Here is a 25,599-nt window from a genome sequence, read left to right on the forward strand (position 1 = left end):
TGAATGTAGAGGAAGGGACTGAGAAAGGAAAGGGGTTGTGGTAAAAAAACAAAACAAAATAAAAAACAAAACAAAAATGCTGAGCAAAGGGGAGATGCACACAATAATGAGTAAGGACTGGACTGCAAGAGAAGGTGCCGGAGGAAGTGAGGAGTCACGGCACTGCTTAGGTGGGAGATGGAAATATGAAGAGTTAGCAACTGTAGTGAGAATAAGCCAGCTACGGAAATGTATAGGAAATAACGGTTGAAGCGGGGGTGGTGAATTGGGCATAGAATCAGAAAATGACAAAAAGCATATGCAGGGAATATAGTAGGAGGGACAGACGCAAAATGGAATGTGGTAAGGGTGAACAGTTTAAGACATAGAAAACAGCATGAGGAAAAACAAAGGGGAAAAGGCTGGAAAAAAAAAAACCCAGCTAACATTTAGGAGCACATGCTTATTACACTGAGCACCTTCCATGGCTTTACACTTCTGAAAACTCACTGAGGAAGTTAAATTTAGTATCCCCACTTTTACAGAATAAAAAAAACCTGAAGCTTACAGAAGTTATTTATTCAGGGTCCCACAGAGAGGAAGTGATGGAAAGGAATTTTATTTTAGGCAAGTTGAGTCTAGATCTTCTATATTATGCATGAATGTTGTGACTCCTTCACTTTGAAAGCACAGAATAAATAATTAGTAAGTAGATGAGACAGGCATTACAGAGTTTTTTTTTTTTTTTTAATTTAAAAAAAAAGACCTGGGGGGGAGAGAGAGAGAGAGAGAGCGAGCGAGCGAGAGAGCATATCACTTTAGTGGTTTTAAAGAAAGAAAATAAACTCATATGAGAGATTGGCGGAGAGAAGAGTTATAAAAATGAAAGTTATTAGTGGGAAAGACCAGCACAATTAATTTAAGGAATAAATAAGTCTGTACATTCTTGCAAACACAATGGAATTTTAATAATATGGAAATTAGAAATGCACCTTAAAAAGATTCCAATTCTATACTTTCTGTCTTCTCTTGTTTAGGTGCATTAGCTGATCCCACACAAAAGACAGCCCACTCACACATCTGGGATCATATGTGCACCTCTGTGGGCAGCTGGTGGACCAGTCAGTCCATTGTAACAGTAAACACAAACTGATGCTCTTCTCATAAGATATCTATTTAACCTATAATCCCAATGAGAGAAAAATGAAATCTACTGTATTTATTTAAAAAGATCTATTTCCCCCAAACTTCTGAATATTTTCAGTTTTTGGTAGCTATTTCATTTACCATATTGCCTAATTTTGAAAATATCTATTGGCGGTGGCTTGTAACGCAAAACAAAAATGTTTGAAACCATAGGACATTAGAAAAACCTGTTTAGTGATGTTAACAAATTAAACCTGGTTTTAAAATCTAAATTTTAATTTACTAAAGCCTATATAAGTATTAGAATATTTTAAAGAAATTTCAGATTTTACAACTTCACATCAACACGGCTCGGGGTAAAGAAAGCATAGCATTCTCTAGATGAGTCATTAGTATTTTTTGTTCTTACTTATTGATTTTTATAAACTTTTATAATTTATTTTATAATATAGTTAATGCCTTTTATTTTTAAAGTTCAAAGTCTACAGGAAGTTATTAAATGAAATAAAACTTACCTTTTCTAACACTGCTTTTTCACGAACATAGCTAGGTTCCCCATCCAGTATTTTTCAAACAAAATTCAGTGCTCACTTCTGCAAATGAAATTAAATATACACAAGTGAATATCCAATGAATGTAAACAATTAAGCCTTGTGGTTTGCAAAAATGGGATTATGTTCTTTATATTGTTCTTTATTGATATATATCATTCTCTTAAAAAACACATAGCTTCTCATCAAATGGATTTCCATTATTTCCAGTTTTATGCTCTCACAGACAATGCAAAAGTGACTTTCCATGTGTATCTTATTAGATTCATTTATGGAGCTACTAATAGAGTCAATTAGTGAGGAAAACATCAGTGGCTTGGGTTTGACAAATAGAAATAAAAATAGTTTGTTGTACTTATTCTTCCTGCCAAAAATGAAGGGTTTATTAAGATTATTGTTTCCTCATAGCCACTAACATGAGTATCAGAAAACTTAAATTTTTGCCAGTCTGTTGTGTGAGAAAGGGTATTTCAATGTTTTATGGATTTACATTTCTGTAATTGTGATTGTATATATAGAGTGGCATTCATATTACCTACTTATGCTTCTTATAAGTTTGAATAAAGAAGCATAAAACTTAATTTTAAACATCAATATTAACTTTTTATTATAAAAAGTGCATGAACTTATATTAATTTTGCACTAATTAAATTAGTACAATTGAACTTTGTTTTCAAGCTTTCAACACTTGAAAAGGAAAATTAAATTTTGTCCTATATCTTTTTATGCCTTTACTATCTTTCTAGAAGCATTGTCTTTGGCTAGATAGAAGTTTTAGTAAGGTTCCAAGTTGCAAGAAAACTTTTTATAAAGATTTTGGGATTTATTTATCACCTCTTTAATTAAATGCTTCTGATAATGTACAATAAAATAAAAATCCAAAAGGGTAACTTTGAGCAACTGTACCTTTATAAATTAGTCTCTAGTTTGTTAAAACTTTGTTATTTTATCTGAATATTTTAATTTGAAAAATACTCAGTGACACTAATCATCAGAAAACTGGAAATTAAAACCATACTGAGATATCATCTCATCCTATCAGGACGGCTATTATCAAAAAAAGAAAAAAGACAACAAGTACTGGTGAGGAGGTAGAGAAATTGGAACACTCACACACTGAGTGAGAAGGCAAACTGAGGTGGTCACTATGGAAGACAGTGTGGACATTCCTCAAAATAATAAAAATAGAACTGCCATGTTACCCAGAAATCCCACTTCTAACTATGTATACAAAAGAATTGAAATCAGGATCTCATAAGATATTAGCACTTCCATGTTCATTACAACACTATTCACAGAAGCCAAGGTGTGAAAATAAGCTAAATGTCATTTGATGAATGAATAAATAAAATGTCACATTCATATACAATGGATACTATTTCACCTTTAAAAGAAAGGAATTCCATGATATGCAACAACATAGATGAGCTTTGTGGACATTATGTAAGTGAAATAAGCTAGTTACAGGAAGACAAATATTTCACGATTTCAATTGTATAAGTTATCTAAAATGGTTAAACTCATAGAATCAGAGTAGAATGATGGTTTTCAGTTGCTGAGGGGAAGGTGGACTGGGGAGTTATTAATTCCAGTAGAGTTCTAGAAGTAGAACTAATTAATGATACCATATTACATATTAGAAAGTTGCTAGGAGAGTAAATTTTTTTTTTTAAGTTTATTTATTATGAGAGAGAGAAAGTGCAAGTGGAGGAGGGGCAGAGAGAGAGAGAGAGAGAGAGAGAGAAAGAGAATCCCAAGCAGGCTTTGTTCTGTCCTGCAGAGCCCAATCCCACGACAGTGAGATCAGGACCTGAGCCAAAGTAGGTTGCTGAACCGACTGAGCAACCCAGGCTCCCCACCAAGAGAGCAAATCTTAAAAATTCTTATGGTAAGAGGGGCATCTGGGTGGCTCAGTTGGTTAAGCGCCCACCTTCAGCTTAGGTCATGATCTCATAGTTTGTGGATTCAAGCTCAGTGGGTTCGAGTTCTGTGTCAGGCTCTGTGCTGACAGCTCAGAGCTTGGAGCCTCCTTCGGATTCTGTGTCTCCTTCTCTCTGCCTCTCTCCTGCTCATTTTCTGTCTCTTTCCCTCTCAAAAATGAGTAAACGTTAAAAAGATTTTTTTCAAGTTTTTATGAAAAGAAAAGAAGATATTTTGTTACTATGTACGCTGATGGATGTTAACTAGACTTACTGTGATCAGTTCACAATATATACCAACATTGAATTGTTATGTTGTATACCTGAAACTAATATAATGCTATTGTAAATTATACCTCAATTTATTTAAAAAAAATTTTTTTTAATGTTTATTTATTTTTGAGAGACAGAGAAAGACAGAACATGAGCAGGGGAAGGTCAGAGAGAGGGAGACACAGAACCCAAAGCAGGCTCCAGGCTCTGAGCTGTCAGCATAGACCCCGACATGGGCCTCAAACTCACGAACCTCGAGATTATGACCTGAGCCAAAGTTGGATGCTTAACCAACTGAGCCACCCAGGTGCCCCAATTATACCTCAACTTAAAAGAAAGAAAGAATAATTCCAAGTCATCTGAAGGAAAAAACTCTTTCTATTGTCTTCCAGACCAAAGACTTTTTTTCACTTCCTTTCTGGCTTTCTAGCCAAATAGGTAAACCCCAGACCCGGTCATTCCCACGAGGCTCAGTGGAGGAGGATCATGCTATGGTCCTACCATGTTAGCCATTATACGGAGCTGCTAGGAAACATGGCCTGTGCTGTGAGTCATTTCTCCAAGGAACTGTATCATTTGTGTCACTCTCTGTTGCCATTTCAAACTTTTAATCACTGGGTGGAGATAAGTTATATCATCTAGAAGAGAAAAATAAAACACACATATGGGCTGGGATTTAATTTCCTAGTAATGTGGAAAATTTTGAGTTACCAGTTACCCTGCCTGCCTTCTTCTGTCCCCCAGCATCCAGTGGACCACAATCATAAGTCATAAATGAATGGAGAAGGCGCCTTGAGATGTGTGAGAATTTTAAACTTTAAAACAGAAAGTAACATGAAATAAAATAAAATCCAGAAGACTCATTCCATGTGCTAAGAAACTGAAGTCTAGTTCAGAGACATATTTGATTTGCCCCAAATCACATATTGAGTAAATAATATAACCAGGCCTAGAACTCAGATATTACAGTTCTTTATCTGGCATGTTTGTTTGCAAGAGACATATCCTACGTTTAAAAGGCTGAAGCGATGGATGAATCAGGAGAGCAAGCTAGGAATGTTTCTGGTCATATGGACCAAGAAACAGTTCTAGGGAACAGATGGGCCTTTCCACCAGCAGAGTGGCCAGATCAGAGAGGCCACCTGCTAGAAGAGGCCACACAGCAACCTAGACAGAAAAATACCTCTGTCAGCCTGAGGAACAGCCAAAATGATAAATGCTTACAAACACAGTCTGTATCAGGAAAACTACTTGTTTGAAGACCTTTTAGAATTTTAAGATTTTAAGTTGTTTCAATTTGAAGCTGCACAAGGAGGAGATAACATTTGCAGACTCTCTCTTTTTTAAAAAATAACACACCTTAACTATATATCAACTTCCATATGATTGAAAGTGTGGGAGTCAATGTAAACGTCCAGGCTGTTTAGGACAGAGTCCTATCAAACAAAGTATTCAGTCCTGAAAAATAACATGGGCCCCTCATACTGTCACATTACTAATAAAAAGTCCTAATAATATAAGATTATAGAGCAGAATAGAAGGAGTCTATGGCTAGATTTAAAGGTAGTTTGACAGATCAGCCAGAGTTTACTTCGGAAATCAGGGACCTGGACCACAGAAATCACAGAACTACTTGAGTGAAATAAAGAAAAATCAAGAGAGTATGTTGTACACCCACAATGAATATAATATCGCATGTCAAATGTACTTCAATTAAAAGGGCGCCTGGGTGGCTTAGTAGGTTAAGCGTCCGACTTTCGCTTAGGTCATGATCTCTCGGTTCGTGGGTTCCAGCCCCGCGTCGGGCTCTGTGCTGACTGCCAGCTCAGAGCCTGGAGCCTGTTTCAGTCTGTGACTCCCTCTCTCTCTGACCCTCCCCTGCTCACGCTGTCTCTCTCTCTCTCTCCTAGAAATAAATAAAACATTAAAAAAATAAAATAAAATAAATGTACTTCAATTTAAAAAAAAAAGAAAAAGGAAAACAAAAAGAGATTCTGAGCATAAAATTTGTGAAAAATTGACATGACTGGAGCCATCTTAAAATAGAGTTGGAGAGGCCACTGTGGAAAAACTGCCTTACTTATCTTTGTTTGAACTGGGCCAAAACCTTTGGACTGGGCAAAATGGCAATTGTTTTAGGCCATTGTGTGAGAAGTTGACAGGACATTGGGCATCCTTAATCATAAATCTGTTGGTTGTGGAAATTCTGAAGATAGAATACTTAAGGATTGCAGACCAGGAATAGTTTCATTTGTTAGCACCAACAGAATAGTCAATCTGTATGTAGCCAAAAGCGGCTCAGTTTTTTCCTGTTTCAGGATTCTTTAGCTCAATACCCAGGATTCATCATCTCGCCGCTAAGAAGAATGAACAGGTAGACACAGAATAAAATGGGCAAGAGGCAAACTTTATTAGAGTATAAGATCAGAAAGTAAGAATAGTATGGAAGCTCTCTTTGCAGAGAGGGAGCATTCAAAAGTGAATGCTCACTGACTATAAGCCTCTCTCCCTCCCCCCCGCCCCCCCCCCCCAGCCGCCAACTTCTTTCTCCCTCGTTCATTCTTGGGTCCTACCTTTATTGGCTAGGTAACTCTAAATGACTAGCCATTTCTTTTTGATCTGCTCTTTCCATTGTATGAAGGGCCATCTATGGCCATACTGTTCTTGAGCATACATTTTATGGTCTACTGCTTATGTTTAGTCAGTTCTTTTGTCAAATTCCTGAGGGAAACCTGACGGGGAGTAGGTGGTGTCTGTCATATTCTTAAGAGGAAACTTACATTTGAGAGAGTTTGGTGCGGTCAGATGGTCCCAGCATTGTTTCAAAAATACGTATTTTCCCCACTCTTAGGTCCTAACCTTTCCTTCTCTGCCTATTTTATCCCATTTTTCCCTATCATTCCGTAGTTGCCCTTTCCTCCTTTGCGTAAAAACTCCTTATTTTCTTCCCACAGGCTTCTGGGTTACTGTGGGAATCTGTGCATCCCATATTGCAATTCTTTAATCCCAAATAAATACTATTTTGCCTTTCATGGTGGCTCTTCATTTTCAGGTTGGCAGCTTCATAGATAAGAAGAGCCACCTCTCTTCTCTATCGTCCTCTGTTGATTCCTAGGGAATGTAACAGAACACCATCCTGCCAGAAGGGTGATTCAAACAATGATGACATTTCACTGTGAAAGACGATGAGACATAGTGAGACAAAACATTGATGGGAGCATTAAGCCTTAAGAAAAATCAGGCATTGATATGCACAAACCTTCAGTGGTCCATTTGTTTTTTTTACAAAGAATAATAGGAAGATTTCTTTTTTCTAATTAGTATACAGTGTTGATCTAAAACCCAACATTGTTTCTTTGGAAGGTCCTTTGCCAATATAAGGGGAAAATAACTTATAAAATAAATGGAATGAAAAGCACTCCTTCAACATAAATGTTTAGTTTTCACTTCTTTTGGAAAGAGACAACCAAATACATATACATATTTTCACTCTGGAACCAAACCTCCTAACTAATGTTAATTAAGCTAAGCAGGATAACAATTAGAAGACTATCATTATTGATGTGTGGTACTGATGTGTTTTAATGCATCATTTCCATTTGTCTTTATTACTTAAGGAAAGTCTCATTTATGCTTGGACACTAGAGAACTGAATATTTTTTAAATTTTTTTAAAATTTTAAGTTTATTTATTTATTTTGAGAGAGACAGAGACAGCGCGAGTGGGGAAGGGGCAGAGAGAGAGAGGGAGACAGAGAATTCCAAGCAGGCTTGCGCTGCCAGCACAGAGCCAGATGCAGGGCTTGAACCCGTGAAACCACAAGATTATGACCTGAGCCGAAACCAGGAGTCAGACGCTCAACTGACTGAGCCACTCAGGCCCCCTGAATATATTTTGCTTTTTTTTTCTTTTCTTTTCTTTTCTTTTCTTTTCTTTTCTTTTCTTTTCTTTTCTTTTATGTTTTTTACAAATAGTTTACTGTCAAGTTGGTTTCCATATAACACCCAGTGTGAATATATTTTACTTTTAAGGGAAACTTTGACTGGTCCAAGTGGTTGGTTGAACAGACTTTTTCACTGAATTCTCACTGAAATTCTAAAGGAAAACAATAATTAGGGAAATCAGAGAAAGATGATTTCTAGCAATATCTAGAAGACATGATATTGGTGAGTTTAACATGGTGAATGGCAAACCACCTATCAGTTCACCAGCCCACCTGGAGATTCAATTGGCAGTTTTCAGAAAGATCTGAAACACAATGAAGGTGCAGAGAATGCAGACAAGCCTAGTCTGAAGCTGGACAGGTGACGAGGGTGTAGCAGGATTCTCACACAGGGAGTCCTGACACTGAGGCTTCTCTTTCCAGGAAGCAACTTAATTCCTGCCAGTACCGGTCAGTTGGGTTCATACTCAAGAACTGAACCCCAAGTGCTATGTGGTGTAGTTTTTTAAAAATATTTTAACTACTTATTTGTCTCCTATATATGATAACACACAAACATGGAGTCTGATTAAGTGGTTTCATGTTAGAAGGTCATGAGGGATGTTATCATGTACATGCAGAGCCAGGTTACCTTGAGGTGGGTTTTTTTGTTGTTGTTTGTTTGTTTTATTTTAATTTTCTTTGAGGGGGAGGACCTACCACAAGGGAAGAAGGGAAAAGGAGTTTAAAGCTCACCATACCTACGTCTTATGGAGGTGCATAGATGCTGATATGTGGTCCATGGGCTATCATACCTATCTTGCATTTGGCCCAGGAAGTATATGAGTAAATGAAACCAATAGCAAATATTTACTTTAAGGAAAAAAACAAAGCAAAAACAAACCTAACTGTATACATTTAAGCTGTAAAGAATACAATATAAACAAGGTAAGATTACATCACTGCCTACTATTGTTCAGTACTGTTTAGCCAAAGAAGGAAGGAAAGAAAGAAGGAAGGAAGGAAGGAAGGAAGAAAGGAAGGAAGGAAGGAAGGAAGGAAGGAAGGAAGGAAAGAAAGAAAGAAGGAAGGAAGGAGAACTATATTTCTAACAGGTTTTCTTCAGCATTACTGCTGTGCCATGAGACTACTTTCCTTCCTTCTTTCCTCCAACTTTCTTCTTCATGGCATGCATTGGAAGTGCCCAAGAGGAGATGAATCATACATTACTGATAGAGTATCATATAAAAGTATATGTACAACATGGATCTATGCACTAACTCTGGGAGATAGACTCCCATATTGAACAATCTGTTTCTTTATCACACACTAAGAGTCTAGAGGAATGTGTGAAACAATTCTTGGATTCAGATTTGAATCACATCTTCAACATCAATATATTTCATAAAGGTTAGAGTATCTGAACTGCTTTTCTACCCTGTACAAACCATGCCCAGCTCCAAAGGGCTTGTGACTTTGGGTCTTAAGGCTACTTCAAAATAGACACTAACCCATTAATTATTATAAAATAAGGAAGCCTCCTTTCTGGATCCATTGGCCATAATTCCATATGTCCTGGATTCTTCTGCTTTCTCTGCATGCCTCTTCCCCTCAGCCTGCCCTCATACGGGTTGTCAAGTGTTCCATTTTACCCATTTCCAAGGACCTAGAATTATGGGTGGAACAGTGGGGAGCATGTAGGAACCAAAAAGGGCCTCTTCCTAGTAAAATTCCTAAGGGTTGTTATGCTGAAATTATCTCTGCCTCTACCTCTGATTTAAATTGCATTTCCTAAAGCTAACTCTTTATCCTAGATTGGCCCTACACTTGTTCCCAGAAAAAAATTAGGTATAGGAAAAATGGACCATAACCTGTTGCAAAATTCCTAATTGCAGGCTCTGGGAATGTCAGAACCACAATTTAGCAGATAGACTGAATCTCTCCATTGTACCTGAGGAAGAATCTTTCACATCTTGGTAGAAGACAGAGTTAGAAAGGATTCCAGGAACTTAATATGGAAGAAAAGACCCAGGTGAGAACAGGGTGGGATAGAAATGTTTGTGCCTTTAGGAAATACAGCAGATGTTTACAAAAGTATAGTTTCCAAGTGTTCCTGAAAGTGGTAGTGCTGTGGGTTTCCAATAGGAAGCACAGTATTGAGGAAAACATGGGAAATGGATATAGAAAAGAAGGCAATTTTGTGATGCTCCCGTGCAAAGACCCACAGGGGATCTTTCATCAGTACCAGGACCCTCACCTAAAGGCACCCGCTGGAAAAGTCTATTCACTTGGGATGGACTTACATGGAGATGACACCAAGGCCACATTGCATCAGAGACATGGTTCTTATGGTTCTTTTTTTTTTTTTTTTTTTGGAAATAAAGAAGTAAAACCCTCTTTATTTGCAGATAACATGATTTTGTACATTGAAAAAAAAATCAGTTCTACAAACTATTAGGATAAATGAATTCATTAGCAAGATTATTGAAGAAAAGGTCAAAGTATAAAACAATTGATTATATTAAAGCAAAAACTGGAAAGTGAAATTTTAAAATCCCAAGAGTTTATGAAAAAACTAAAAACTACAACACTTAGGAATAAATCTAACAAAAGAGGCACAAGACTTTCAGACTGAAAAGAACAAAACATTAAGAAATTAACAATTAAACAAATGAAAACATATTCTATGTTCAAGAATTGGAAGACTCAATTTTAACTTTCAGTTCTCTCTAGATTGATCTAATGATTCAATGCAACTCCAACAATATCAGAAGGATTTTTTTTAAAGAAAATTAACAAATTTGTTCTGCAATTATATGGAAATGCAAAGAACCTAGAATAGTCAGAGCAATTCTGAAGAACAAAGTTGTCAAAACCATATTACTAGATATCAAGACATGATACAAAGCTACTGTAATTAAAACAGTGATACACAGAATTGACAAACAGACCAATAGAACAGGGTCCAGCCAGAGACTTGCACATATATAGTCACATTTTTCACAAAAAAGTCTGACTGCAATTTAAAGCAGAAAGGATAGTCTTTTTCAACAAATGGTGCCTGAGGAATTGAGTATCTGTGTGCAAAAAAATGATTTTGACCCTGATACTACTAAATCTGTGGTAGTTTGTTATGGCAACAGTTGAAAACTATTACCGTAAGGAGACTGTGGAAATCAGAAGAGACTAAGGACAAATAGTAGCTAAATGCAATGTGGGATCATGTATAGGATCCTGGAAATGAAAAGGACATTAGTGTGACAAACTGGTGATATTTGAATAAGATGTGCTGTCTCCAGTATTGTTCCAATGTTAATTTCCTGATTTGATTACTGTCTTATGTAAGATGTTAACATTGGTGAGGGATAAAAAGAACTCTCTGTACTACTCTTGGAGACATGGTTCTTAAGATGCATTAGAACACACCCTCTCCCTACCCCAACCCCCTGCTTCAAATAGTCCCACAAAGGCTCTGGAGAAAGAAACCTATATGGTTCCTATCATAAACCCAACTCAGCTAAAACCCCAGGTCATATCAGTATTGTCAATAGACCCAATCAATCTGTCCTTTTAAATATTGGTCTTCATGGGGAGGAGTCAGAGGCAGGTAAGAGGTATGGCCACGCACAGCTGACCCAGGCAAGGACAATTCCATTGTATCAGAGCTTGGAGGAAAATGCCAACGGTATGCTAGAGATGAGCAGACACCCCTGAGCCCTTGAATATGCCTGCTTAGCTCCTACTCTAGCCACAGCTGAACTGACTTGTCTCTAGTGTTCCTGAGTAATTTGCAAAACTGTTTCTGGTCACTGCCAAGAGCAGGCTAAGTTATGTCTTGCCATGAGGTATTGGTAAATAATGGTGATCATCTCATTTTAGTGTGTAAAGGTATGGAACATTCCTAGAGGATGATCAGGAATCTTACATCTTGCTTAGATACAGAAAGCTCTCCTGTGTATTTTTCCCAATCAGAAGAATCTGACCAAATCCCACTCTTTCAGCTTCTGAAGATGTTGAGCCCTGACTGTTGTATATGTATAAATATTGATTTCTGATAAATCTCAGATGATTTATTGCTCACCTCCAAATTTCTCTTGAAGGAGGGTACAGGATAGAAATGAAGATATTATAGGAGCTACTATTTTTATATCTCAAGGAAATATGTTTTAAATTTTTATTAAGATGGTACATATTTAAGCGTGCCTAGGTGGCTCAGTCGGTTGATGTTCAACTCTTGATTTTGCCTTAGGTCATGATCTTGGGTTGTGGGATGGAGCCCCACATCAGGTTCAGCATTGAGCATGCAGTCTGCTTAAGATTCTCTCTCTCTCTGTTTCTCTCTCCTTCTACCCCTCTTCCCTGCACACACTCTCTCTTTATAAAAAAAAAAAAAGACACATTTTTAAGCAACCACAAGGATACCAGATGATTCTGTGATATTATAGATTTATTTAATAAAATATATTATCATCTAGACATTATATCAAATAAAAACATATAGATCACACATGTATATATTTTCTATTTTAAGGCCCCCTCCTTTTTTTTTAACTTAAGAAATATTATATGGTACAAAACTTACATTTGTTGTGTATAGTGGCATGGCAAAACAACGTTTGGTAATCCATTTTCTTTGAGATTCTCTGTGAAAAGTAAAGATTTATTTGCTAACATCCTTAGAGAATATAACTTTTTATATAGTTGTTTAACTATGTGTTGTGTTGTGTTGTGTTGATATTAAGTGTCTTGGGACATTAGGTATAAACCTGAAAACAGATTAAAAAAAAAAAAGAGCTAGGGTGAAGACCACTTCCAAAGAGAAATCTCCACGAACTTGGCGTTTTCCGCTGCAAGGCAGATGCTGTGGGTTCATCACTACAAACATGGTTTGATTATGTAAATCCATTTCCACTAAGATATTCAACAAGGCCTAATGCATCTGGGATATTGTCTTCTTCTGAAATAAATTTCAGCAGAACCACATCTGGGCTTTCTTTAGAAATCCTTCATCATAGAGTGTTTTTGTGATACCTCCTCCAGGAATACAGATATAAAACTTAAAATCATCTATTTCAGGAATGCATGGGCTTTTTTCCACTTCTTCCCAGTTAAGGGTCTCTATTTTATGCTGAAAGCTTTTTTTTACACTGAAGATGTAAGCAGGTATCTGAAGGGAGTCCTACCAAGCTGTAGATTATTACAGTGATATGAATGACTGCTTGAAAGAATAACTTTAGCGCAATTACTCATCCAGGAAAGATTTTTTCACAGAATGACTTTGATTTATACTTAATAAAAATGAATCTTAACTGAAGAGCTGCTAGCTTATTTGAAGGCAATGAATATATTTCAGCATCTCTACTGAGTTCTACTGAATTTTCTTCTGCAGTTGCATATGGACGGTTTCCAACCATCTGCCCAAGGAAAGCGGTGTAAAAGTAACCAATCTTACACATGTGCAGTATAGACATACTCAAATCTATTACAAACTGGCCAACATTTCCAACAGGTACTGCTGGCATTAGGACAGTAAAGGCCCCTGAAGTCAAAGACTGATTCTCTACAGTGAACAAACATGATTGCCCTGAAGTGGATGGAAGGGATGAGGGGGAGAAAGAGGGTGTCTCCTCCCCAAGGCCCCGGAACTTTAAAGCCTCTTTACAAAAAACCTCAACCTTCCTTGGACACAAATGAATTTATATTAAAAAGTATCTCAACTTTTAAATGTTGCCACTCAATCAGTTCCATTAGCTCTTAGTTTACCTGTGCCACAAATATCTGTAAGCATTTAATACAGAAATTAATAATTAAACTAATTTGAACAAGCTAGAGTAGCATCTCTTTTTCACCTGAGAAGGGATAAATAATATGTCCACATATCATAAAGTATCATTATTTCAAGGAGAAAGAACTTTATGTACAAGGCATCTACATAATGCCAAGAAATCACCACTTCTCATGGTTTTTTTCTCCTTGCTAATAATATCAAGATTTGAAAGACCTCATCAAACTGGAAATGTATGAATATTAGACAGATTCTAGGCTTCTAGAGCATGGTATGATGAATTCTCTAGATGTAAAAGCTCTTGGCACATGTCTACGACTCCAGGGACAAATTTATTGATCACACACATTATAAAATATTATTTCTGCAATATAAATATAAGTTGCTACTAAAAATCATCACATGGTGTTGAGCTTGATATAATGTCTAAAAATATTCAAATCAAATATTTTTTATATAAAGCTGTCTGGTATCACATTAAAATTGTGCAGCACTGTGTAGAAATGATAAATGTTATTATCCTGCTGTTACAATTCCCACAATGATAAAAGAGAACAGTATGACTGCATGGTGTCAAAACATTTGGTGGGACCAGAGTGGACAGGTGGATTCAGAACCAGGTTGACTGGTCAGCTCTGTGCCCTGTGGTTCCCTCTCTCTTAATCTAGCTGCACATTGTCAAGCAGTTCTAGTGTGCTGTGGGATAAGTGGGTGTGTCCTCAGGAAGGGCCCCAACCACTTATCTACTTTACACTTCATCTTTAATAGCAACTATTTATTTCCCAGAAACTCACAGACCAAGACTATTGCAAACCTCGAAGTCTGGCTCATTTTATACTGCATCTGAGAGCAAATGCCTATTTTCTACAAGAGAATGTGTGCCAGTGTTTGTTAATTTTTAATGTTATTATCAACAACAGCACTGGAAAGCTGGTTTCTTGAATATTGAATGAAATTATCCTCTAAATGTGGGCTATTTTCTTACTGGGTCCATAAAATACATAAATATGTAATTACAAATATATTGCCAATTTATGAGGCCTATTTAAAGATGCATTAAGCAAAATAAAACATCTTCAGTTATTACATAGGGTGAAATGTGTGCAATGACGAAATTCTCTTGACTATTACCAGATGGCACTATATAACCTTAATATAATATATTCTCTCTCTTTTTTTTCTGTTCACTGTTTTAGATTCTGTCCAAATGGCATCTTAATTATTGCAAGTCTAGTATAATTAATATTTATTTAATGACTTCCATAGACACTGGTCAAATAATATTGTATTATCTGAATGACCTTAGACAAGTCACTTATCCTTCCTATCCTCAGCTTCCTCATCTGTGAAATGCAAAGAAGTGTACCTACCTAGCTCAGAAGAGTCATTGTGATGTTTAGGTGAGCAAATAGATGTAAGCATTTAGAAAAGTTCTTGACACTTTGTAGGTTAGTTGTTATTATTATTTGTGACATTCCACCAAATACTTGTATATAAAATGTGTATATATGTGTATGTTTTCCACAGTTTAACTTTCCCAAGATCAGAAATGAGACTTGAACTAATATCTGCATGACATTAATCTCCATTCCCATAGTTCCTCCGTGTTCTGTGCTGGGGCTCTTTATGCATTCAATCTCTATTCACCACTCAGGTCTTCAACATTTATTAAGTGCCTACCATGTACCAAAATGGTGGTAGGTTCAGGGGATGTTTTTAGCTCCAATGGAGAGAGGCAAGTTCTGGGAGCAAGGAAAGTGGGTGGAACAGAACAACTCTTGGGCAGGCCGCTATGAGTGGCTGCACATTCCTCCAAGAATAGTTCTGTTTGTTTTTTTCGTATAGACACTGCCTTTAATCGAAAAAATGCATGGATCACTAGTATGAAATTTCAAAAAAGCCAAGAATATAGGACATCAATTTTAGAGAAAGAGTAAGGCCTTCTCATTTTCCTTGAAATCTCTCCAGATACAGGCTGTAGTCACATGGTTCATTTGCCAGCACTTCATCATCAACATTCTCCTTCTTAGAGAGCTGCCTCCCTTTCCAATTAGGACACATGGTTTGAATGGGAGCGGTTATGTTACTTCAATCTGATCCCCAAGCCCCCACAGTTCCTGTGATATTAACTCATTCAGAATTAGGCTCCAGATGCAGGCTGGGTCAGTCATAGCATGGTGGCCTCTTTGCCTTGGCTGAATACACCAAGGGTAAGCCTATGACCTAAAAAAATAACTCAATATCCTTCCTTGAGTTTTTTTTTTTTTTTTTCCAAATTAGAATTAGTAACAACCAGCCAGCGCCTCCTGGGAGAAGGAGCAGCAATAGCAAACAGAGCAAGAAGCCAGCCTCTAAGTGGGGAAAAAACAAAAAAAGAAAGGAAAGAAACTGAAAAACAGAGAAGCAGAGATAAGAAGCTAGTACAGAGTCAGTGTTCACGTCCCAAGGATCGATTAACAACACTTCTTTAGTCACATTTGACAACAAGGTGTCCCTCCACTAAGCACCCCCCCCCACTTTTCTTCCCAGCTTTTTTTATTTGGATTATCGTCACTTGAACCAAAGGAATTCTTACTAATCCAGGTAGTGACTCATTCTGTCCTAAGTGTAGCCAAGGAGTTTCAGTTGCCACCTCATAATCCGTTCGGGTTTAAAACTTACAGTATGTGGGTGTAATAGCAAAAGACACCTAAAAGATAAAACAAGGACTTAATATGTTCAAAGCTTATGGTTCATTAGGATGAATTCGAACATTGAAGGGTTGCGCCCCTCTGAAATGCCAAGCACTTTGCAAATGGGTACATCACTTCAGTCCTAAGCTTGCAAGGCTAAGCACTCCAAACATTCTGCCCCTTGTAATTTCATTAGTTTTAGACTTCAGGTGAGTGGTATGACTTCACTTCAGTAATTTATAAAGGTCCTGATTCAATGCCTGTACACCAATTAATTAAACATCATATTTCCCAGATATGAACACTCAGAAATTCAAGACTAAAGGGATTTCAGGACACTTGGTTCTAGCGTGAAATCCTAGAGCAATAAACCAATTCAGAAGATCTCTTCCTGTGGTTCTCCCTCCCTCTCTCTCCTTTTGTCTCAATGGAAATAATGTAGGATCTTGAGATTCCATTATACCAATGTGTTGCCTATGAAAACAGAGTCCTGAAATGGGGGCATGACTGGGGCATAGGGCTAGACAGAAACTGGGGTCTTATTTATTAGTTTTATGCCTCCTTTAGACACAGAAGGAACATACCCTAAACTAATTTGGAACAGTATGGGATCATTCCTCTACTAATTAGTATACAGATCAAATTACAGCTCGTTGATATGTTTAAGAACAATATAGAACATAAAAAAACAAAAGCATAATTTGAAAAGGGCAATTTTTTCTTAGTGAAAAATGACCTATCCATTTACCTGTTGTGGGGCTATTGTGGGTCTGTAGGTTTTCCCTGGTGTCCTCAGTCCAGGAATATTGCAACCTGGAGACATGCTTACCCTAGAGACATGACCCACCCCACCCCCACCCCACACACTGCAGTGTTACTTAATGCAAATCAAATTTACTTCCCCATTTCTCCCTCTGTGGGAATGGAACCCATATATGCCACTTCTCAAAAGATCACAGTATTAGGAGTGTCTATGAAATGCCACGTCCCCCCACCAGGTATAGTTAATTCAGCCAATTTACTTTTTGTCCCATTTGATTTTACTACTTTTTCTTTAGTTTCATAACCATTTTCCTAAACTACATCCCAGTGATCAGATTGAATAATAGAAATTCCTGGTTTATTCTGATTTTGTCTTCCTGAAATTTATTATGCTCTGTGATTGTCAGGTAATTTCTACTCTTTCCTTCAAGTATCCATAGGATATGCTTATGGCTTTCATATTAAAATAAAGCTCTGTTTTGGTATTTGAAACCTCCATCAATTCTTTCTTATTTTTCAAACTCTTATTATTTTCATTTATTCATCCAAGTAAGACTATTTATATTTGAGTGCTTATGAAAACTTCTGTCCTGGGTTCTAGGGATATAGCAGTATAGAAAAGAAAGCTCTACCATCATGGAGCTCCCACTCCAGCATAGGAAGGCAGACAATACACAAAGAAACTAATACAGCATATGACGGGTGGAGATAAGTGATATGAAGAAAAAAATAAAACAAGATTAAAAAATAGACATTGTTGGGGCGCCTGGGTAGCTCAGTCGGTTAAGCATCCAACTTCGGCTCACGTCATGATCTCATGGTTCGTGGGATCGAGCCCCACATCAGGCTATGTGCTGACAGCTATCCTGGAGCCTGCTTCAGATTCTGTGTCTCCGTCTCTCTCTGATCCTCCCCTGCTCACACTGTCTCTGTCTCTCTCTCTCTCTCTCTCAGAAATAAATAAAAGATTAAAAATTAAAAAAAAATAAAAAATAGAGATTGTTGAGTGGGTGCAAATTTATACAAAGAAGTCAAAGAATATTCTGACAGAGCAGGTGACATTGGAAAAAGACAAGCAGGAAGTGTAGCAGTGAGGCAGGCAGTGATTTGGGTGAAGAGCATTCTATAAAGAAGAGAAACAATGTTCCAAAAATCATGAGTCATGGGTGTGCTTGTAGTGTCTGAGGAAGAGCAAGGAGGCAGGTGTGAAAGGGGAGAGTGGAAGGGGAGCTGGGCAGAAGGAGTGAGGAATCCAGATCCTCCTGGCTGCGTGAGCCACGTGTGGCTTTTGCTCTGGGAGAGATAGCAAGCAATTTTAAGCTTGAGCAGAGGAGAAACATGATCTGACTTATAATGGAAATAATCCCTCCAGTCATGATATGAACATTACTTACATCACAAAGAGAGCTAGGGTAAAAAGCGTTTCTTTTTGCAGCAGTTAGAGGATAGGTTTAGTGTGTGGATGAGGTCTCTGGCAACCTGCACATGAAAGCTTCATTACAGCCCTGGAAGTCACAGTCTCCTGACCAGAGTAGTCTCTCTCCTACAACAGAGCAACTTGACCTTTAACCATTCATTATCAAGTGAGGACCAAAGGAGGAGAAAGTTAGTGTGTAATTGCTATAAAATTGTAGTCAGTGAAAAAACACAAAATGACAAATTGGGTATATATTCTATCTGCCAGTTCTGTTGAATGAGTTTCAAAAATTTTAGTTGACTGTCGGTATTTAATTTTAAAATGTTCTGGATTTTGGTTACAAATCAGCAAGACATATTGCTTTAAATTTCATGAAATTAGATTACATAGGATAACAACAAAAGAGCCATAGAAATTTAATGTTTATTTATTGATTTCACAGTGATTTATGATAGTTTAGTATAATTTTACTTACATCCGAAATATTTTAAGTATTGATTACTTTAAAAATCAAGAATTATTAATTGGGTATAATCATCATAGTATTAATTTAAATTTAAAGTTGGAATTCATGGATAAAATTCTAACAAAAGAGCACATATCAAATAAATCAGAAATAAGAAAACTATATGGTTATGATCATATTAAAATTTTGAAATTACTGTTTCTCAACAAATTAGAATTGCTAATTATTAGTTGATTAATTAAACATTGGGAATACCCAGAAATGTTGGATTAAAGATTTCAAGCATTATTTCAAAAAGCTCTAGAACTTGCTTTCTTACATCCTGTGTCTTCATTAAAAGTTTCCATCCAGTCAATGATAATACACCTGGAAAACATATAAAGTTATTACATGTAAATTTAAATTTATACACAAATATTGAAATATTCATTTTAAAGAAAATTCTATGTACTTTGCATATAAAAATTATTTTCTCATTACATGACAATTACACACATGAAGTTTTAAAATTTATAATTCATTAACCAACTCTTCATATAAAAATCAATAAGAAATACAAATAATCAGTAAACTAAGTACACAAACATGTTCAAAGAGTTGAACTTCACAACAGTGAAGTAGCATTTTCTATATAAGCTAACATGAGTTATAGAAATTGCTATAAGATAAAGGGTTAGAGAAAACAAGAAATGTAGTTCAGTTTTATGTCAAAATGTAACTCCTGAAAATTATTTTAAGTGCCACTCAGTAATATATGACTCATCGATCTTAGTTCATTTTCTGTCTACAAATTTATTGGTAAAATCATAAATTATACCAAGAAAAATATACATACAATGGCATTGTTGCATTATTGCCAATAGCTTATAACAGAAAATAATGGCTCGTGTTATTAATTTATTAAATGAAACATTACATATTCTTTAAACAGAATGAGTTGGATCAATATGACCTGATATCAAAAGAGCTTCAAGAAAATTTTCTAGTAAAAAAAGTACAGTGCAGAGGCACCCGGTGGCTCATTCAGTTAAGCATCTGACCCTTGATTTTGGCTCAGGTCATAATCTCAGGGCTCTTGAGTTCGAGCCCCTCATGGGGCTCTGCTCAAACAGTGAGGAGCTTCCTTGAGTTTCAATCTGTTTCCCTCTCTCTCTCCCCCTCTCACACTCTCTTTCTCTCTTAAAAATAAATAAACTAAAAAAAAAAGTATAGGGCAAAGCAGTATGATTTCATCTGTGCAAACTACACAGGTTTTATTTATTCACATTGTTTTATATATAAACAAATTATATAAATTTGCACCACTTTTGAAAATTGGGCACAAGGCCAAAAGATATAAATGAAGTGGTGAGAAGATGACTTTTATTTTTATTTAATGTGTTGATACACTTAGACTTTTTAAGTTTGAATATATTATATACACTTTAAAACAAATTACTAATAGCAACAGCAATTAAAATGCTTTTTTAGCATTTTAATAGACTAATATTAAATAGAAATTTAATATTAGTAGAATATTAAATTCTACTAATAGAATAGTAGTAGAATAGAAAAAAAATAGAAAATAAATAAGTTCCCATTTTGAAAACGGTTTTTGAAGAGAAGAAATATTTCAAATTAGATCTGCTAACATGCAAGAGGTAGTAGTTTGAAAGTGTCCAGAATGCTTGGTCCCAGGCATTTTCTTCCTATACTCTTTGGGGATGGGAGGGAGGATAATGCTTAATTTCCATGAAGAGCTATTCTCATAAACATCTTTTTCCCATTTCCATGGAGATAGAGCGTGTTACCTGATTGGTGAGTGAGAGCATTTGGTTCATTTCTCAGCTGGCTAGAGCTAACCTATTATAAACCTATATAATCTTTCTATAAAGTCTCAAGACCCAAGGATAGTGCTTTTCTTTTCTTTCTATTTAAACTAGTGAGAAGATTGGGCTCCTTTGAAATCTTCAGATTTGATTAATGTTTGAGTCAGTCAACACACCCAACAAAAAAGCAAAGGACTGATGCTAGATTTCAGACTTATCTAGAGCATAAGTTTCAGTATAAAGGAGGATGATGTGTTAAGGAGAAAGAGCACAGGCTTTAAAATAATATGCCAAAATGCAAATCTACTGTCTCATTTACCAGCTAGTGAATTAAATAAACTTATAAAACTTCTGTTTCTTTATTGGTAAAATGTTGGCATTAAAGTTTTTTTACACCAAAGAAAAATTTTAGTAAAGCATAGATTCTGGTTATTTAAAAATGCATGGGAAAAGACAAACATACAAAGGCATTATTATACAAATGATTTCTAAACTCAATACTTCTGAAATACAAAATAATGATCATTACCTCCAAAAGTCAGCTTAGTGAAAGAAACTGATTTTTAAGTTGGTCTATAACTCTCTTCAGTGTTTTGTTTCCAAATGTTATTAGGTTTTCCAGTTTCATCTCAAACCAGAATTTGTTTTTATGACATGTTTACTTCTAAAAATAATATGTAGTTATTTATTGGAGTCAATGCCGGTGAATATGAGAAGTGAAGAATTTTCTAAGTGAAGAATTCAATATGATTGCTGCTTTGGAACTAGTTACCAGTTTGGCTTATCTACACCAAGACCCATGTAGGGAAAGGCAAATATTAATGGGCAAAATACAGGGGTTGAGAGCAGGAGGGAACTTTTTTTACTGGGGCCCTGCTGTAAAAGACTCCATTATTTACTTTGGTGCTGTTTCTGGAGAAGTGCTTTCTGCCAGACCACAGGTCCACTACATACTTGTTTATTTTATTTCCTTTTCTAAAAAATGTCAGACTTTAACAATTCAATTGATCAAATAAGCAGAGGTCTCTAAATTACCATATACTTTAACTGAGTGAAATAAATTATTTTCATAACTGGCTTAGCAACCTTGTGTCTGGAAAGGCAGCAAAATCCACTTTATTCCAAAATTAGAAGGCTGATTTGGAGGCTGTTCATAAGATGCCTGGTGTCAGCTAACACCAGTCATAAGGTGATCTTCATGAACTCAGTAACTTATTAATGTAAAAATGACCTCATCCATCAATACAATGTTGAGCCAACAAAACCAACAAATGTAGGGATTGCATAAAACCAAAGAATATATTTCCTCTTATATGTATGGTAATAAAATCAATCTATAATAAACTTGTAAAGGGATGATTCTGGTTTATGTATAAGTCTACTTAAACTGATCATGTGTAAGTGATTGGAAATTTTCTTCTCCTAATATAATCCCATTCATTATAAACTAAACTGGTCTTAGTTTCTCTAAATATCCATTTCCTTGAATTTATCTACTACACCCTCGCTGTATAAGCATTTAATTTATAAGCTGGGCCTGCCCGGCCTGTCTATAAAGCTTCTCTTCAGAAGGATTCCAGCTGCACTCAACAGAGGCATCTTCTAGTACAAATCTGCACTTTATAACAACACATGAGGGAACAACAACTGGCCCTACAATGAAAATACCTCTCATTTCACATTATCACAGAAACAGTGCAATTTACTAACCATTCATTCCTTACAGAAAACTCGGTACAAGAAATTCTGTTCAATTCAAAACATTTCAATACTCATTAATTCTGAAGATCCAAACACCATGTAACTTTGGCATTCTTGGAATTCACAACTCAGGAGAGAAACTATGGTTAGGATGAAGTAAGTTGGGTCAAACTTTGTATAGAGACATGCCAGGAAATATAGAATTATTGGAAAAACTGTGCAAAACTTCTGTGAAGATGGAAATTGCACTCCACATTCCAGTTGTTCCCAATGAACTAGGAGCCTTGCTTCACCTTTGCCAGGAGTTTCAAAAGGCACTCTTTTTACTGCATCCAAAAAGCCCCAAACATCCCCAGAGTGTGTATAATATTTGTTAAGGTGCAGGCAACAGAAACAATGAAGAAGAGAATACTGAGGAAGACAATATGGAGCCAGCCAGCTCCCAGTGTTTATGTCGGCCACATGCCCTGGCTGCTTATTATACAGGTACTTGGACCCACCTCACTGTGGGCAACTCCAACATTCATGTGTGTTCCACTGTTTTACTCTGGGCCCGGGGCTGAGAGCAGGAGCAGGTCCGTGGCAACACGGTCTCATCAGGACCGAATGTCAGTGGTCAACGCCAGCCTTGGCAATAATATTTTTATGAAAGTATTGTAGTGACATTTATATATGATGGTGAAAAAAAAAAAGCACCTGACACAATTCAGGCACATGGTAGGTGTTTAATACATATGAATTCCCTTCCACATGTTAACCTCTTAACTTTACATTGCACCCGTTGTGTACTTTCAATTTAATGCAATAGATTATCAGATGAGAAATTTAGTAAGTTTTTTTTAATTGAGCTATAATTGACATATAACATTGTATTAGTTTTGGGTGTACAACATAATTATATATATATATGTATATATATATATAAAAAGAGAGAGAGAGAGAGGGAGAGAGAGATCACTATCTCAAAAAGATATATGCAGCCCCACATATATATGAGTGCATATATATATATATACACATATGTATATACACACATAACTACCACAATAAGTTTAGTTAATATCCATCACCACATATAGTTACAATTTTTTCTCTTGTGATGAGGACTTTCAGGATCTACTCCCATAGCTACTTCCAAATGTACAATATTGTTAACTACAGTCACCATTCTGTATATTTCATTTCCATGACTTGCTTATATCTGGACGTTTGTAATTCTTGATCATCTTTGCCCAGTTTACTCACCCTCTTTCTCCTGTCTCTGGCAACCTCTAATCTCTTTTCTGTATCTATGAATTTGGTTTTTTATAAATTCCATGTAAAAGTGAGATAGTATTTTTCTTTCTCTGAATTATTTCACTTAGCATAGTACCCTCAAGGTTCATCCATGTTGTTGCAAATGAGAGGATTTTATTCTTTTATGGCTGATAATATTCCATTTTATATATATCGACACACATGATGTATGTATACATCACATATTCTTCACCCATTCATCTATTGTTGGACACTTAAATTGTTTCTATGTCTTTGTCATTATACATAATACTGCAGTGAATGTGGGACTGCATATATCTATCTGAGATAGTGATCTAATTTCCTTCAGATAAATACTCAAAAGTAGAATTCCTGGATCATTACTGGCAGTTCTATTTTTACTTTTTTGAGAAAACTTCATACTATTTTTCATAGTGGCTATACCAATCTACTTTCCCACCCGTGGTGCATGAAGTTTCACTTTACTCCATGTTCTTTTTAAAATATTATTAAAAATTTTAATGTTTTTCATTTTTGAGAGACAGAGACAGAGTGTGAGCAGGTGAGGGGCCAAGAGAGAGAGACAGAATCTGAAGCAGGCACCAGGCTCTGAGATGAGCTGTCAGCACAGAGCCCAGTGCAGGGCTCAAAGCCATGAACCATGAGATCATGACTTGAACCATAGTCAGACTCTTAACCGACTGAGCCACCCAGGCACCCCTCCACATTCTTATTAACCCCTATTACTTCTGTCTTTTTAATAACAGCCATTCTAACAGGCATAAAATGATAATGGATTGTGGTTTTCCCTGATCTGTGCATTTCCCTGATTATTAGTGATGTTGAGCACATTTTCATGCACCTGATGGCCATCTGCTTGTATTCTTTGGAAAAATGTCTATTCAGATCTGCCCATTTTTAAAAATCAGATTGTTTATATTTTTGGATATTAATCTCTTATCAGATATAGGATTTATGGATAATTTCTCTCAGTTCATAGGTTTTCTCTTTCCTTTTTTTTTTTTTTTGATGATTTCCTTTGCTTCCTTTTTATTAGATATAATCCCACTGGTATTTTGTTGTTTATTTCCTTTGCTTTTGGTGTCAAATCCAAAAAATCATCACTGAGACCAATGCCAAGGAGCTTATTCCCTGTTTCCTCCTAAGGGATTATAGTTCCAGGTCTCACTTACAAGTCTTTCATTCATTTGCATATGGTGTAAGATAATTGCCCAACTTCATTCTTTTGCAGGTAGCTGTCCAATTCTCTCAGCCATTTATTTAAGAGGATGTCCTTTCCTTATCACATATTCTTGGCTCCTTTGTTGTAATTTAACTGATCATATATGTGTGGGTTTATTTCTGGGCTCTCCATTATGTTCCATTGATCTATATGTCTGTTTTTACACCTGTACTTTTCTGGTTTCGCTAAATTTGTAATATATCTTGAAATCTGTAAGTGAGATGGCCTCCACTTTTGTTCTTCTTTCTCAAGATTGCTTTGGCTATGCAGATAAGTTTTCTGCCCTTTCTCTCTCTCTTCTATTTCTCAGACCTTGTAACACAAAGATTGGTCCACTTGATATTGTGCTATAAGTGTCTTTAAGCTGTCTTCATCATTTTTCATTCTTCTCTCTTTTGGCTCTTCTCATTGGATAAAATCCACTGCTTTGTACTCAAGTTCCTAATCCTGTCTTCCACTTCATCCAGACTGCAGTTGAACCTCTCTATTAATTTTTCAGCTCTGTTTTTATATTTTCCAGGTCAGTGATGTCAGTTTGGTACATTCTTATATTTTATATTTCCTTGTTGGAATTTTTACTTTGCTAATGAATTCTTTTCCTGACACCAGGGAGCATCTTTATTACCATTATTCTGAACTCTGCATCAGGAAAATCACTTATCTCCATTTTATTAAAGTTTCATTCTGAGCTTTTATGT

General features: G+C 36.2%; 2 pseudogenes; both read right to left on the bottom strand.

Annotated features, from left to right (window-relative positions):
* Positions 1-12,544: 12,544 nt before the first annotated feature.
* On the bottom strand, positions 12,545-13,367 carry LOC120247807 (annotated as a pseudogene).
* A 9,098-nt stretch (positions 13,368-22,465) lies between these two features.
* Positions 22,466-22,928, bottom strand: LOC120247803 (annotated as a pseudogene).
* Positions 22,929-25,599: the final 2,671 nt, after the last annotated feature.

The sequence above is a fragment of the Hyaena hyaena genome, unplaced genomic scaffold (assembly GCF_003009895.1).
Source record: "Hyaena hyaena isolate Hyena2069 unplaced genomic scaffold, ASM300989v1 scaffold_549, whole genome shotgun sequence".
In the NCBI taxonomy this organism is placed as follows: domain Eukaryota; kingdom Metazoa; phylum Chordata; class Mammalia; order Carnivora; family Hyaenidae; genus Hyaena; species Hyaena hyaena.